We start from the raw sequence: 16,952 nt of genomic DNA on the forward strand, positions 1-16,952 counted from the left end.
TCCCATCACCCGGACTTACAGACAGCACCCCAACCTCACTGAGGATCAGACAGCCCAGCAGCTCGTGTTTAACCCTCCCATCACCCGGACTTACAGACAGCACCCCAACCTCACTGAGGATCAGACAGCCCAGCAGCTCGTGTTTAACCCTCCCATCGCCCGGACTTACAAACAGCACCCCATCCTCATTGAGGATCAGACAGCTCGTGTTTAACCCTCCCATCGCCCGGACTTACAAAGAGCACCCTAACCTCACTGAGGATCAGACAGCCCAGCAGCTCGTGTTTAACCCTCCCATCGCCCGGACTTACAGACAGCACCCCATCCTCACTGAGGATCAGACAGCCCAGCAGCTCGTGTTTAACCCTCCCATCGCCCGGACTTACAGAGAGCACCCCAACCTCATTGAGGATCAGACAGCTCGTGTTTAACCCTCCCATCGCCCGGACTTACAAAGAGCACCCCAACCTCACTGAGGATCAGACAGCCCAGCAGCTCGTGTTTAACCCTCCCATCGCCCGGACTTACAGACAGCACCCCATCCTCACTGAGGATCAGACAGCTCGTGTTTAACCCTCCCATCGCCCGGTCTTACAGAGCGCAACCCAACCTCACTGAGGATCAGACAGCCCAGCAGCTCGTGTTTAACCCTCCGTTCGCCCGGACTTACAGACAACACCCCAACCTCACTGAGGACCAGACAGCCCAGCAGCTCGTGTTTAACCCTCCCATCGCCCGGACTTACAGACAGCACCCCATCCTCACTGAGGATCAGACAGCCCAGCAGCTCGTGTTTAACCCTCCCATCGCCCGGACTTACAGAGAGCACCACAACCTCACTGAGGATCAGACAGCCCAGCAGCTCGTGTTTAACCCTCCCATCGCCCGGACTTACAGAGCGCACCCCATCCTCACTGAGGATCAGACAACTCGTGTTTAACCCTCCCATCTCCCAATCTTACAGAGAGCACCCCATCCTCACTGAGGATCAGACAGCCCAGCAGCTCGTGTTTAACCCTCCCATCTCCCAGACTTACAGACAGCACCCCATCCTCACTGAGGATCAGACAGCTCGTGTTTAACCCTCCCATCGCCCGGACTTACAAAGAGCACCCCAACCTCACTGAGGATCAGACAGCCCAGCAGCTCGTGTTTAACCCTCCCATCGCCCGGACTTACAGACAGCACCCCATCCTCACTGAGGATCAGACAGCCCAGCAGCTCGTGTTTAACCCTCCCATCGCCTGGACTTACAAAGAGCACCCCAACCTCACTGAGGATCAGACAGCCCAGCAGCTCGTGTTTAACCCTCCCATCGCCCGGACTTACAGACAGCACCCCATCCTCACTGAGGATCAGACAGCCCAGCAGCTCGTGTTTAACCCTCCGTTCGCCCAGACTTACAGACAGCACCCCAACCTCACTGAGGACCAGACAGCCCAGCAGCTCGTGTTTAACCGTCCCATCGCCCGGACTTACAGACAGCACCCCATCCTCACTGAGGATCAGACAGCCCAGCAGCTCGTGTTTAACCCTCCCATCGACCGGACTTACAGAGAGCACCCCAACCTCACTGAGGATCAGACAGCCCAGCAGCTCGTGTTTAACCCTCCCATCGCCCGGACATACAGAGCGCACCCCATCCTCACTGAGGATCAGACAACTCGTGTTTAACCCTCCCATCTCCCAATCTTACAGACAGTACCCCATCCTCACTGAGGATCAGACAGCCCAGCAGCTCGTGTTTAACCCTCCCATCGCCCGGACTTACAGACAGCACCCCAACCTCACTGAGGATCAGACAGCTCGTGTTTAACCCTCCCATCGCCCGGACTTACAAAGAGCACCCCAACCTCACTGAGGATCAGACAGCCCAGCAGCTCGTGTTTAACCCTCCCATCGCCCGGACTTACAGACAGCACCACATCCTCACTGAGGATCAGACAGCCCAGCAGCTCGTGTTTAACCCTCCCATCGCCTGGACTTACAAAGAGCACCCCAACCTCACTGAGGATCAGACAGCCCAGCAGCTCGTGTTTAACCCTCCCATCGCCCGGACTTACAGACAGCACCCCATCCTCACTGAGGATCAGACAGCCCAGCAGCTCGTGTTTAACCCTCCCATCACCCGGACTTACAGACAGCACCCCAACCTCACTGAGGATCAGACAGCCCAGCAGCTCGTGTTTAACCCTCCAATCACCCGGACTTACAGACAGCACCCCATCCTCACTGAGGATCAGACAGCTCGCGTTTAACCCTCCCATCGCCCGGTCTTACAGACAGCAACCATCCTCACTGAGGATCAGACAGCTCGTGTTTAACCCTCCCATCGCCCAGACTTACAGTCAGCACCCCATCCTCACTGAGGATCAGACAGCTCGTGTTTAACCCTCCCATCGCCCGGACTTACAGACAGCACCCCATTCTCACTGAGGATCAGGCAGCTCGTGTTTAACCCTCCCATCGCCCGGTCTTACAAAGCGCACCCCTTCCTCACTGAGGTTCAGACACCTCGTGTTTAACCCTCCCATCTCGCAATCTTACAGAGAGCACCCCATCCTCACTGAGGATCAGACAGCTCGTGTTTAACCCTCCCATCTCCCAATCTTACAGAGAGCACCCCAACCTCGCTGAGGATCAGACAGCCCAGCAGCTCGTGTTTAACCCTCCCATCACCCGGACTTACAGACAGCACCCCAACCTCACTGAGGATCAGACAGCCCAGCAGCTCGTGTTTAACCCTCCCATCGCCCGGACTTACAAACAGCACCCCATCCTCATTGAGGATCAGACAGCTCATGTTTAACCCTCCCATCGCCCGGACTTACAAAGACCACCCTAACCTCACTGAGGATCAGACAGCCCAGCAGCTCGTGTTTAACCCTCCCATCGCCCGGACTTACAGACAGCACCCCATCCTCACTGAGGATCAGACAGCCCAGCAGCTCGTGTTTAACCCTCCCATCGCCCGGACTTACAGAGAGCACCCCAACCTCATTGAGGATCAGACAGCTCGTGTTTAACCCTCCCATCGCCCGGACTTACAAAGAGCACCCCAACCTCACTGAGGATCAGACAGCCCAGCAGCTCGTGTTTAACCCTCCCATCGCCCGGACTTACAGACAGCACCCCATCCTCACTGAGGATAAGACAGCCCAGCAGCTCGTGTTTAAACCTCCCATCGCCCGGACTTACAGAGAGCACCCCAACCTCACTGAGGATCAGACAGCCCAGCAGCTCGTGTTTAACCCTCCCATCGCCCGGACTTACAGACAGCACCCCATCCTCACTGAGGATCAGACAGCCCAGCAGCTCGTGTTTAACCCTCCCATCGCCTGGACTTACAAAGAGCACCCCAACCTCACTGAGGATCAGACAGCCCAGCAGCTCGTGTTTAACCCTCCCATCGCCCGGACTTACAGACAGCACCCCATCCTCACTGAGGATCAGACAGCCCAGCAGCTTGTGTTTAACCCTCCGTTCGCCCGGACTTACAGACAGCACCCCAACCTCACTGAGGACCAGACAGCCCAGCAGCTCGTGTTTAACCCTCCCATCGCCTGGACTTACAGACAGCACCCCATCCTCACTGAGGATCAGACAGCCCAGCAGCTCGTGTTTAACCCTCCCATCGACCGGACTTACAGAGAGCACCCCAACCTCACTGAGAATCAGACAGCCCAGCAGCTTGTGTTTAACCCTCCCATCGCCCGGACTTACAGAGCGCACCCCATCCTCACTGAGGATCAGACAACTCGTGTTTAACCCTCCCATCTCCCAATCTTACAGAGAGCACCCCATCCTCACTGAGGATCAGACAGCCCAGCAGCTCGTGTTTAACCCTCCCATCTCCCGGACTTACAGACAGCACCCCAACCTCACTGAGGATCAGACAGCTCGTGTTTAACCCTCCCATCGCCCGGACTTACAAAGAGCACCCCAACCTCACTGAGGATCAGACAGCCCAGCAGCTCGTGTTTAACCCTCCCATCGCCCGGACTTACAGACAGCACCACATCCTCACTGAGGATCAGACAGCCCAGCAGCTCGTGTTTAACCCTCCCATCGCCTGGACTTACAAAGAGCACCCCAACCTCACTGAGGATCAGACAGCCCAGCAGCTCGTGTTTAACCCTCCCATCGCCCGGACTTACAGACAGCACCCCATCCTCACTGAGGATCAGACAGCCCAGCAGCTCGTGTTTAACCCTCCCATCACCCGGACTTACAGACAGCACCCCAACCTCACTGAGGATCAGACAGCCCAGCAGCTCGTGTTTAACCCTCCCATCACCCGGACTTACAGACAGCACCACATCCTCACTGAGGATCAGACAGCTCGCGTTTAACCCTCCCATCGCCCGGTCTTACAGACAGCACCCCATCCTCACTGAGGATCAGACAGCTCGTGTTTAACCCTCCCACCGCCCGGACTTACAGACAGCACCCCATCCTCACTGAGGATCAGACAGCTCGTGTTTAACCCTCCCATCGCCCGGACTTACAGACAGCACCCCATCCTCACTGAGGATCAGGCAGCTCATGTTTAACCCTCCCATCGCCCGGTCTTACAGAGAGCACCCCATCCTCACTGAGGATCAGACAGCTCGTGTTTAACCCTCCCATCTCCCAATCTTACAGAGAGCACCCCAACCTCGCTGAGGATCAGACAGCCCAGCAGCTCGTGTTTAACCCTCCCATCGCCCGGACTTACAGAGAGCACCCCAACCTCACTGAGGATCAGACAGCCCAGCAGCTCGTGTTTAACCCTCCCATCGCCCGGTCTTACAGACAGCACCCCAACCTCACTGAGGATCAGACAGCCCAGCAGCTCGTGTTTAACCCTCCCATTGCCCGGACTTACAGAGAGCACCCCAACCTCACTGAGGATCAGACAGCCCAGCAGCTCGTGTTTAACCCTCCCATCGCCCGGACTTACAGACAGCACCCAACCTCACTGAGGATCAGACTGCCCAGCAGCTCATGTTTAACCCTCCCATCGCCCGGACTTACAGACAGCACCCCAACCTCACTGAGGATCAGACAGCCCAGCAGCTCGTGTTTAACCATCCCATCGCCCGGACTTACAGACAGCACCCCAACCTCACTGAGGATCAGAAGGCCCAGCAGCTCGTGTTTAACCCTCCCATCACCCGGACTTACAGAGAGCACCCCAACCTCACTGAGGATCAGACAGCCCAGCAGCTCGTGTTAAACCCTCCCATCGCCCGCACTTACAGACAGCACCCCAACCTCACTGAGGATCAGACAGCCCAGCAGCTCGTGTTTAACCCTCCCATCGCCCGGACTTACAGACAGCACCCCAACCTCACTGAGGATCAGACAGCCCAGCAGCTCGTGTTTAACCCTCCCATCGCCCGGACTTACAGACAGCACCCCATCCTCACTGAGGATCAGACAGCCCATCAGCTCGTGTTTAACCCTCCTATCGCCCGGTCTTACAGACAGCACCCCAACCTCACTGAGGATCAGACAGCTCGCGTTTAACCCTCCCATCGCCCGGTCTTACAGACAGCACCCCATCCTCACTGAGGATCAGACAGCTCGTGTTTAACCCTCCCATTGCCCGGACTTACAGACAGCACCCCATCCTCACTGAGGATCGGACAGCCCAGCAGCTCGTGTTTAACCCTCCGTTCGCCCGGACTTACAGACAGCACCCCAACCTCACTGAGGATCAGACAGCCCAGCAGCTCGTGTTTAACCCTCCCATCGCCCGGACTTACAGACAGCACCCCAACCTCACTGAGGATCAGACAGCCCAGCAGCTAGTGTTTAACCCTCCCATCACCCGGACTTACAGACAGCACCCCAACCTCACTGAGGATCAGACAGCCCAGCAGCTCGTGTTTAACCCTCCCATCGCCCGGACTTACAGAGAGCACCCCAACCTCACTGAGGATCAGACAGCCCAGCAGCTCGTGTTTAACCCTCCCATCGCCCAGACTTACAGACAGCACCCAACCTCACTGAGGATCAGACTGCCCAGCAGCTCATGTTTAACCCTCCCATCGCCCGGACTTACAGACAGCACCCCAACCTCACTGAGGATCAGACAGCCCAGCAGCTCGTGTTTAACCATCCCATCGCCCGGACTTACAGACAGCACCCCAACCTCACTGAGGATCAGAAGGCCCAGCAGCTCGTGTTTAACGCTCCCATCACCCGGACTTACAGAGAGCACCCCAACCTCACTGAGGATCAGACAGCCCAGCAGCTCGTGTTAAACCCTCCCATCGCCCGCACTTACAGACAGCACCCCAACCTCACTGAGGATCAGACAGCCCAGCAGCTCGTGTTTAACCCTCCCATCGCCCGGACTTACAGACAGCACCCCAACCTCACTGAGGATCAGACAGCCCAGCAGCTCGTGTTTAACCCTCCCATCGCCCGGACTTACAGACAGCACCCCAACCTCACTGAGGATCAGACAGCCCAGCAGCTCGTGTTTAACCCTCCCATCGCCCGGACTTACAGACAGCACCCCAACCTCACTGAGGATCAGACAGCCCAGCAGCTCGTGTTTAACCCTCCCATCGCCCGGACTTACAGACAGCACCCCATCCTCACTGAGGATCAGACAGCCCATCAGCTCGTGTTTAACCCTCCTATCGCCCGGTCTTACAGACAGCACCCCAACCTCACTGAGGATCAGACAGCTCGCGTTTAACCCTCCCATCGCCCGGTCTTACAGACAGCACCCCATCCTCACTGAGGATCAGACAGCTCGTGTTTAACCCTCCCATTGCCCGGACTTACAGACAGCACCCCATCCTCACTGAGGATCGGACAGCCCAGCAGCTCGTGTTTAACCCTCCGTTCGCCCGGACTTACAGACAGCACCCCAACCTCACTGAGGATCAGACAGCCCAGCAGCTCGTGTTTAACCCTCCCATCGCCCGGACTTACAGACAGCACCCCAACCTCACTGAGGATCAGACAGCCCAGCAGCTAGTGTTTAACCCTCCCATCACCCGGACTTACAGACAGCACCCCAACCTCACTGAGGATCAGACAGCCCAGCAGCTCGTGTTTAACCCTCCCATCGCCCGGACTTACAGACAGCACCCCAACCTCACTGAGGATCAGACAGCCCAGCAGCTCGTGTTTAACCCTCCCATCGCCCGGACTTACAAACAGCACCCCATCCTCACTGAGGATCAGACAGCCCAGCAGCTCTTGTTTAACCCTCCCATCACCCGGACTTACAGACAGCACCCCAACCTCACTGAGGATCAGACAGCCCAGCAGCTCGCGTTTAACCCTCCCATCGCCCGGTCTTACAGACAGCACCCCATCCTCACTGAGGATCAGACAGCTCGTGTTTAACCCTCCCATCGCCCGGACTTACAGACAGCACCCCATCCTCACTGAGGATCAGGCAGCTCGTGTTTAACCCTCCCATCGCCCGGTCTTACAGAGCGCACCCCTTCCACACTGAGGATCAGACAGCTCGCGTTTAACCCTCACATCGCCCGGTCTTACAGACAGCACCCCATCCTCACTGAGGATCAGGCAGCTCGTGTTTAACCCTCCCATCGCCCGGTCTTACAGAGCGCACCCCTTCCTCACTGAGGATCAGACAGCTCGTGTTTAACCCTCCCATCATCCGGACTTACAGACAGCACCCCATCCTCACTGAGGATCAGACAGCTCGTGTTTAACCCTCCCATCGCCCGGACTTACAGAGAGCACCCCAACCTCACTGAGGATCAGACAGCCCAGCAGCTCGTGTTTAACCCTCCCATCGCCCGGACTTACAGAGAGCACCCCAACCTCACTGAGGATCAGACAGCCCAGCAGCTCGTGTTTAACCCTCCCATCGCCCGGACTTACAGACAGCACCCCATCCTCACTGAGGATCAGACAGCTCGTGTTTAACCCTCCCATCATCCGGACTTACAGACAGCACCCCATCCTCACTGAGGATCAGACAGCTCGTGTTTAACCCTCCCATCATCCAGACTTACAGACAGCACCCCATCCTCACTGAGGATCAGACAGCTCGTGTTTAACCCTCCCATCGCCCGGACTTACAGAGAGCACCCCATCCTCACTGAGGATCAGACAGCTCTTGTTTAACCCTCCCATCGCCCGGACTTACAGAGAGCACCCCAACCTCACTGAGGATCAGACACGCCCAGCAGCTCGTGTTTAACCCTCCCATCGCCCGGACTTACAGAGAGCACCCCAACCTCACTGAGGATCAGACAGCCCAGCAGCTCGTGTTTAACCCTCCCATCGCCCGGACTTACAGACAGCACCCCAACCTCACTGAGGATCAGACAGCTAGTGTTTAACCCTCCCATTGCCCGGTCTTACAGAGCGCACACCAACCTCACTGAGGATCGGACAGCCCAGCAGCTCGTGTTTAACCCTCCGTTCGCCCGGACTTACAGACAGCACCCCAACCTCACTGAGGATCAGACAGCCCAGCAGCTCGTGTTTAACCCTCCCATCGCCCGGACTTACAAACAGCACCCCATCCTCACTGAGGATCAGACAGCCCAGCAGCTCGTGTTTAACCCTCCCATCGCCCGGTCTTACAGAGCGCACCCCAACCTCACTGAGGATCAGACAGCCCAGCAGCTCGTGTTTAACCCTCCGTTCGCCCGGACTTACAGACAGCACCCCAACCTCACTGAGGATCAGACAGCCCAGCAGCTCGTGTTTAACCCTCCCATCGCCCGGACTTACAGACAGCACCCCATCCTCACTGAGGATCAGACAGCCCAGCAGCTCGTGTTTAACCCTCCCATCGCCCGGACTTACAGAGAGCACCCCAACCTCACTGAGGATCAGACAGCCCAGCAGCTCGTGTTTAACCCTCCCATCGCCCGGACTTACAGAGAGCACCCCAACCTCACTGAGGATCAGACAGCCCAGCAGCTCGTGTTTAACCCTCCCATCGCCCGGACTTACAGAGAGCACCCCAACCTCACTGAGGATCAGACAGCCCAGCAGCTCGTGTTTAACCCTCCCATCGCCCGGACTTACAGAGAGCACCCCAACCTCACTGAGGATCAGACAGCCCAGCAGCTCGTGTTTAACCCTCCCATCGCCCGGACTTACAGAGAGCACCCCAACCTCACTGAGGATCAGACAGCCCAGCAGCTCGTGTTTAACCCTCCCATCGCCCGGACTTACAGACAGCACCCAACCTCACTGAGGATCAGACTGCCCAGCAGCTCGTGTTTAACCCTCCCATCGCCCGGACTTACAGACAGCACCCCAACCTCACTGAGGATCAGACAGCCCAGCAGCTCGTGTTTAACCATCCCATCGCCCGGACCTACAGACAGCACCCCAACCTCACTGAGGATCAGACAGCCCAGCAGCTCGTGTTTAACCCTCCCATCGCCCGGACTTACAGAGAGCACCCCAACCTCACTGAGGATCAGACAGCCCAGCAGCTCGTGTTTAACCCTCCCATCGCCCGCACTTACAGACAGCACCCCAACCTCACTGAGGATCAGACAGCCCAGCAGCTCGTGTTTAACCCTCCCATCGCCCGGACTTACAGACAGCACCCCAACCTCACTGAGGATCAGACAGCCCAGCAGCTCGTGTTTAACCCTCCCATCGCCCGGACTTACAGACAGCACCCCATCCTCACTGAGGATCAGACAGCCCATCAGCTCGTGTTTAACCCTCCTATCGCCCGGTCTTACAGACAGCACCCCAACCTCACTGAGGATCAGACAGCTCGCGTTTAACCCTCCCATCGCCCGGTCTTACAGACAGCACCCCATCCTCACTGAGGATCAGACAGCTCGTGTTTAACCCTCCCATTGCCCGGACTTACAGAGAGCACCCCATCCTCACTGAGGATCAGACAGCTCGTGTTTAACCCTCCCATTGCCCGGACTTACAGACAGCACCCCATCCTCACTGAGGATCAGACAGCCCAGCAGCTCGTGTTTAACCCTCCGTTCGCCCGGACTTACAAACAGCACCCCAACCTCACTGAGGATCAGACAGCCCAGCAGCTCGTGTTTAACCCTCCCATCGCCCGGACTTACAGACAGCACCCCAACCTCACTGAGGATCAGACAGCCCAGCAGCTCGTGTTTAACCCTCCCATCGCCCGGACTTACAGACAGCACCCCAACCTCACTGAGGATCAGACAGCCCAGCAGCTCGTGTTTAACCCTCCCATCGCCCGGACTTACAGACAGCACCCCAACCTCACTGAGGATCAGACAGCCCAGCAGCTCGTGTTTAACCCTCCCATCGCCCGGACTTACAGACAGCACCCCATCCTCACTGAGGATCAGACAGCCCAGCAGCTCTTGTTTAACCCTCCCATCCCCCGGACTTACAGACAGCACCGCAACCTCACTGAGGATCAGACAGCCCAGCAGCTCGCGTTTAACCCTCCCATCGCCCGGTCTTACAGACAGCACCCCATCCTCACTGAGGATCAGACAGCTCGTGTTTAACCCTCCCATCGCCCGGACTTACAGACAGCACCCCATCCTCACTGAGGATCAGGCAGCTCGTGTTTAACCCTCCCATCGCCCGGTCTTACAGAGCGCACCCCTTCCACACTGAGGATCAGACAGCTCGCGTTTAACCCTCCCATCGCCCGGTCTTACAGACAGCACCCCATCCTCACTGAGGATCAGGCAGCTCGTGTTTAACCCTCCCATCGCCCGGTCTTACAGAGCGCACCCCTTCCTCACGGAGGATCAGACAGCTCGTGTTTAAACCTCCCATCATCCGGACTTACAGACAGCACCCCATCCTCACTGAGGATCAGACAGCTCGTGTTTAACCCTCCCATCACCCGGACTTACAGAGAGCACCCCAACCTCACTGAGGATCAGACAGCCCAGCAGCTCGTGTTTAACCCTCCCATCGCCCGGACTTACAGAGAGCACCCCAACCTCACTGAGGATCAGACAGCCCAGCAGCTCGTGTTTAACCCTCCCATCGCCCGGACTTACAGACAGCACCCCAACCTCACTGAGGATCAGACAGCCCAGCAGCTCGTGTTTAACCCTCCCATCGCCCGGACTTACAGACAGCACCCCATCCTCACTGAGGATCAGACAGCCCAGCAGCTCTTGTTTAACCCTCCCATCCCCCGGACTTACAGACAGCACCCCAACCTCACTGAGGATCAGACAGCCCAGCAGCTCGCGTTTAACCCTCCCATCGCCCGGTCTTACAGACAGCACCCCATCCTCACTGAGGATCAGGCAGCTCGTGTTTAACCCTCCCATCGCCCGGTCTTACAGAGCGCACCCCTTCCACACTGAGGATCAGACAGCTCGCGTTTAACCCTCCCATCGCCCGGTCTTACAGACAGCACCCCATCCTCACTGAGGATCAGGCAGCTCGTGTTTAACCCTCCCATCGCCCGGTCTTACAGAGCGCACCCCTTCCTCACTGAGGATCAGACAGCTCGTGTTTAAACCTCCCATCATCCGGACTTACAGACAGCACCCCATCCTCACTGAGGATCAGACAGCTCGTGTTTAACCCTCCCATCGCCCGGACTTACAGACTGCACCCCATCCTCACTGAGGATCAGACAGCCCAGCAGCTCGTGTTTAACCCTCCCATCGCCCGGACTTACAGAGAGCACCCCAACCTCACTGAGGATCAGACAGCCCAGCAGCTCGTGTTTAACCCTCCCATCGCCCGGACTTACAGAGCGCACCCCATCCTCACTGAGGATCAGACAACTCGTGTTTAACCCTCCCATCTCCCAATCTTACAGAAAGCACCCCATCCTCACTGAGGATCAGACAGCCCAGCAGCTCATGTTTAACCCTCCCATCGCCCGGACTTACAGACAGCACCCCATCCTCACTGAGCATCAGACAGCCCAGCAGCTCGTGTTTAACCCTCCCATCGCCCGGACTTACAAAGAGCACCCCAACCTCACTGAGGATCAGACAGCCCAGCAGCTCGTGTTTAACCCTCCCATCGCCCGGACTTACAGACAGCACCCCATCCTCACTGAGGATCAGACAGCCCAGCAGCTCGTGTTTAACCCTCCCATCACCCGGACTTACAGACAGCACCCCAACCTCACTGAGGATCAGACAGCTCGTGTTTAACCCTCCCATCGCCCGGACTTACAGACAGCACCCCACCCTCAATGAGGATCAGGCAGCTCGTGTTTAACCCTCCCATCGCCCGGACTTACAGACAGCACCCCATCCTCACTGAGGATCAGGCAGCTCGTGTTTAACCCTCCCATCTCCCAATCTTACAGAGAGCACCCCATCCTCACTGAGGATCAGACAACTCGTGTTTAACCCTCCCATCTCCCAATCTTACAGAGAGCACCCCATCCTCACTGAGGATCAGACAGCTCGTGTTTAACCCTCCCATCGCCCGGACTTACAGAGAGCACCCCATCCTCACTGAGGATCAGACAGCCCAGCAGCTCGTGTTTAACCCTCCCATCGCCCGGACTTACAGAGAGCACCCCAACCTCACTGAGGATCAGACAGCCCAGCAGCTCGTGTTTAACCCTCCCATCGCCCGGACTTACAGACAGCAGCCCAACCTCACTGAGGATCAGACAGCTCGTGTTTAACCCTCCCATCATCCGGACTTACAGACAGCACCCCATCCTCACTGAGGATCAGACAGCTCGTGTTTAACCCTCCCATCGCCCGGTCTTACAGACAGCACCCCATCCTCACTGAGGATCAGACAGCTCGTGTTTAACCCTCCCATCATCCGGACTTACCGACAGCACCCCATCCTCACTGAGGATCAGACAGCTCGTGTTTCACCCTCCCATCGCCCGGACTTACAGAGAGCACCCCAACCTCACTGAGGATCAGACACGCCCAGCAGCTCGTGTTTAACCCTCCCATCGCCCGGACTTACAGAGAGCACCCCAACCTCACTGAGGGTCAGACAGCCCAGCAGCTCGTGTTTAACCCTCCCATCGCCCGGACTTACAGACAGCACCCCAACCTCACTGAGGATCAGACAGCTCGTGTTTAACCCTCCCATTTCCCGGTCTTACAGAGCGCACCCCAACCTCACTGAGGATCAGACAGCCCAGCAGCTCGTGTTTAACCCTCCCATCGCCCGGACTTATAGAGAGCACCCCAGCCTCACTGAGGATCAGACAGCCCAGCAGCTCGTGTTTAACCCTCCAAATCGCCCGGACTTACAGAGAGCACCCCAACCTCACTGAGGATCAGACAGCCCAGCAGCTCGTGTTTAACCCTCCCATCGCCCGGACTTACAGAGCGCACCCCAACCTCACTGAGGATCAGACAGCCCAGCAGCTCGTGTTTAACCCTCCGTTCGCCCGGACTTACAGACAGCACCCCAACCTCACTGAGGATCAGACAGCCCAGCAGCTCGTGTTTAACCCTCCCATCGGCCGGACTTACAGACAGCACCCCAACCTCACTGAGGATCAGACAGCCCAGCAGCTCGTGTTTAACCCTCCCATCGCCCAGACTTACAGAGAGCACCCCAACCTCACTGAGGATCAGACAGCCCAGCAGCTCGTGTTTAACCCTCCCATCGCCCGGACTTACAGTCAGCACCCCATCCTCACTGAGGATCAGACAGCCCAGCAGCTCGTGTTTAACCCTCCCATCGCCCGGACTTATAGAGAGCACCCCAGCCTCACTGAGGATCAGACAGCCCAGCAGCTCGTGTTTAATCCTCCCATCGCCCGGACTTACAGAGAGCACCCCAACCTCACTGAGGATCAGACAGCCCAGCAGCTCGTGTTTAACCCTCCCATCGCCCGGACTTACAGAGAGCACCCCAACCTCACTGAGGATCAGACAGCCCAGCAGCTCGTGTTTAACCCTCCCATCGCCCGGACTTACAGAGAGCACCCCAACCTCACTGAGGATCAGACAGCCCAGCAGCTCGTGTTTAACCCTCCCATCGCCCGGACTTACAGAGAGCACCCCAACCTCACTGAGGATCAGACAGCCCAGCAGCTCGTGTTTAACCCTCCCATCGCCCGGACTTACAGACAGCACCCCAACCTCACTCAGGATCAGACAGCCCAGCAGCTCGTGTTTAACCCTCCCATCGCCCGGACTTACAGACAGCACCCCCACCTCACTGAGGATCAGACAGCCCAGCAGCTCGTGTTTAACCATCCCATCACCCGGACTTACAGACAGCACCCCAACCTCACTGAGGATCAGACAGCCCAGCAGCTCGTGTTTAACCCTCCCATCGCCCGGACTTACAGAGAGCACCCCAACCTCACTGAGGATCAGACAGCCCAGCAGCTCGTGTTTAACCCTCCCATCGCCCGGACTTACAGACAGCACCCCCACCTCACTGAGGATCAGACAGCCCAGCAGCTCGTGTTTAACCATCCCATCACCCGGACTTACAGACAGCACCCCAACCTCACTGAGGATCAGACAGCCCAGCAGCTCGTGTTTAACCCTCCCATCGCCCGGACTTACAGACAGCACCCCAACCTCACTGAGGATCAGACAGCCCAGCAGCTCGTGTTTAACCCTCCCATCGCCCGGACTTACAGACAGCACCCCAACCTCACTGAGGATCAGACAGCCCAGCAGCTCGTGTTTAACCCTCCCATCGCCCGGACTTACAGACAGCACCCCATCCTCACTGAGGATCAGACAGCCCAGCAGCTCGTGTTTAACCCTCCTATCGCCCGGTCTTACAGACAGCACCCCAACCTCACTGAGGATCACACAGCTCGCGTTTAACCCTCCCATTGCCCGGACTTACAGAGAGCACCCCATCCTCACTGAGGATCAGACAGCTCGTGTTTAACCCTCCCATTGCCCGGACTTACAGAGAGCACCCCAACCTCACTGAGGATCAGACAGCCCAGCAGCTCGTGTTTAACCCTCCCATAGCCCGGACTTACAGACAGCACACCAACCTCACTGAGGATCAGACAGCCCAGCAGCTCGTGTTTAACCCTCCATCGCCCGGACTTACATACAGCACCCCATCCTCACTGAGGATCAGACAGCTCGTGTTTAAACCTCCCATCTCCCAATCTTACAGAGAGCACCCCAACCTCACTGAGGATCAGACAGCTCGTGTTTAACCCTCCATCGCCCGGACTTACAGACAGCACCCCATCCTCACTGAGGATCAGACAACTCGTGTTTAACCCTCCCATCTCCCAATCTTACAGAGAGCACCCCATCCTCACTGAGGATCAGACAACTCGTGTTTAACCCTCCCATCTCCCAATCTTACAGAGAGCACCCCAACCTCACTGAGGATCAGACAACTCGTGTTTAACCCTCCCATCTCCCAATCTTACAGAGAGCACCCCAACCTCACTGAGGATCAGACAGCCCAGCAGCTCGTGTTTAACCCTCCCATCGCCCGGACTTACAGAGAGCACCCCAACCTCACTGAGGATCAGACAGCTCGTGTTTAACCCTCCCATCTCCCAATCTTACAGAGAGCACCCCATCCTCACTGAGGATCAGACAGCCCAGCAGCTCGTGTTTAACCCTCCCATCACCCGGACTTACAGACAGCACCCCAACCTCACTGAGGATCAGACAGCCCAGCAGCTCGTGTTTAACCCTACCATCACCCGGACTTACAGACAGCACACCAACCTCACTGAGGATCAGACAGCCCAGCAGCTCGTGTTTAACCCTCCCATCACCCGGACTTACAGACAGCACCCCAACCTCACTGAGGATCAGACAGCCCAGCAGCTCGTGTTTAACCCTCCCATCGCCCGGACTTACAGACAGCACCCCAACCTCACTGAGGATCAGACAGCCCAGCAGCTCGTGTTTAACCCTCCCATCGCCCGGACTTACAGACAGCACCCCATCCTCACTGAGGATCAGACAGCCCAGCAGCTCGTGTTTAACCCTCCCATCTCCCAATCTTACAGACAGCACCCCATCCTCACTGAGGATCAGACAGCTCGTGTTTAACCCTCCCATCGCCCGGACTTACAAAGAGCACCCCAACCTCACTGAGGATCAGACAGCCCAGCAGCTCGTGTTTAACCCTCCCATCGCCCGGACTTACAGAGAGCACCCCAACCTCACTGAGGATCAGACAGCACAGCAGCTCGTGTTTAACCCTCCCATCGCCCGGACTTACAGACAGCACCCCAACCTCACTGAGGATCAGACAGCCCAGCAGCTCGTGTTTAACCCTCCCATCGCCCGGACTTACAGACAGCACCCCAACCTCACTGAGGATCAGACAGCCCAGCAGCTCGTGTTTAACCCTCCCATCGCCCGGACTTACAGACAGCACCCCATCCTCACTGAGGATCAGACAGCCCAGCAGCTCGTGTTTAACCCTCCTATCGCCCGGTCTTACAGACAGCACCCCAACCTCACTGAGGATCAGACAGCTCGCGTTTAACCCTCCCATTGCCCGGACTTACAGAGAGCACCCCATCCTCACTGAGGATCAGACAGCTCGTGTTTAACCCTCCCATTGCCCGGACTTACAGAGAGCACCCCAACCTCACTGAGGATCAGACAGCCCAGCAGCTCGTGTTTAACCCTCCCATAGCCCGGACTTACAGACAGCACACCAACCTCACTGAGGATCAGACAGCCCAGCAGCTCGTGTTTAACCCTCCATCGCCCGGACTTACATACAGCACCCCATCCTCACTGAGGATCAGACAGCTCGTGTTTAAACCTCCCATCTCCCAATCTTACAGAGAGCACCCCAACCTCACTGAGGATCAGACAGCTCGTGTTTAACCCTCCATCGCCCGGACTTACAGACAGCACCCCATCCTCACTGAGGATCAGACAACGTCGTCGTCCCATCTCCCAATCTTACAGAGAGCACCCCATCCTCACTGAGGATCAGACAACTCGTGTTTAACCCTCCCATCTCCCAATCTTACAGAGAGCACCCCAACCTCGCTGAGGATCAGACAGTCCAGCAGCTCGTGTTTAACCCTCCCATCGCCCGGACTTACAGAGAGCACC

At 57.2% G+C, this 16,952-nt stretch overlaps 1 protein-coding gene across 2 annotated transcripts in view; it reads right to left on the reverse strand.

Annotated features, from left to right (window-relative positions):
- The window catches only part of lamtor4 (late endosomal/lysosomal adaptor, MAPK and MTOR activator 4), a 37,880-nt gene that overhangs the window by 14,114 nt on the left and 6,814 nt on the right, over nt 1-16,952 (reverse strand). The window lies entirely within an intron of this gene.

Source organism: Hypanus sabinus, chromosome 7 (assembly GCF_030144855.1).
Source record: "Hypanus sabinus isolate sHypSab1 chromosome 7, sHypSab1.hap1, whole genome shotgun sequence".
In the NCBI taxonomy this organism is placed as follows: Eukaryota; Metazoa; Chordata; class Chondrichthyes; order Myliobatiformes; family Dasyatidae; genus Hypanus; species Hypanus sabinus.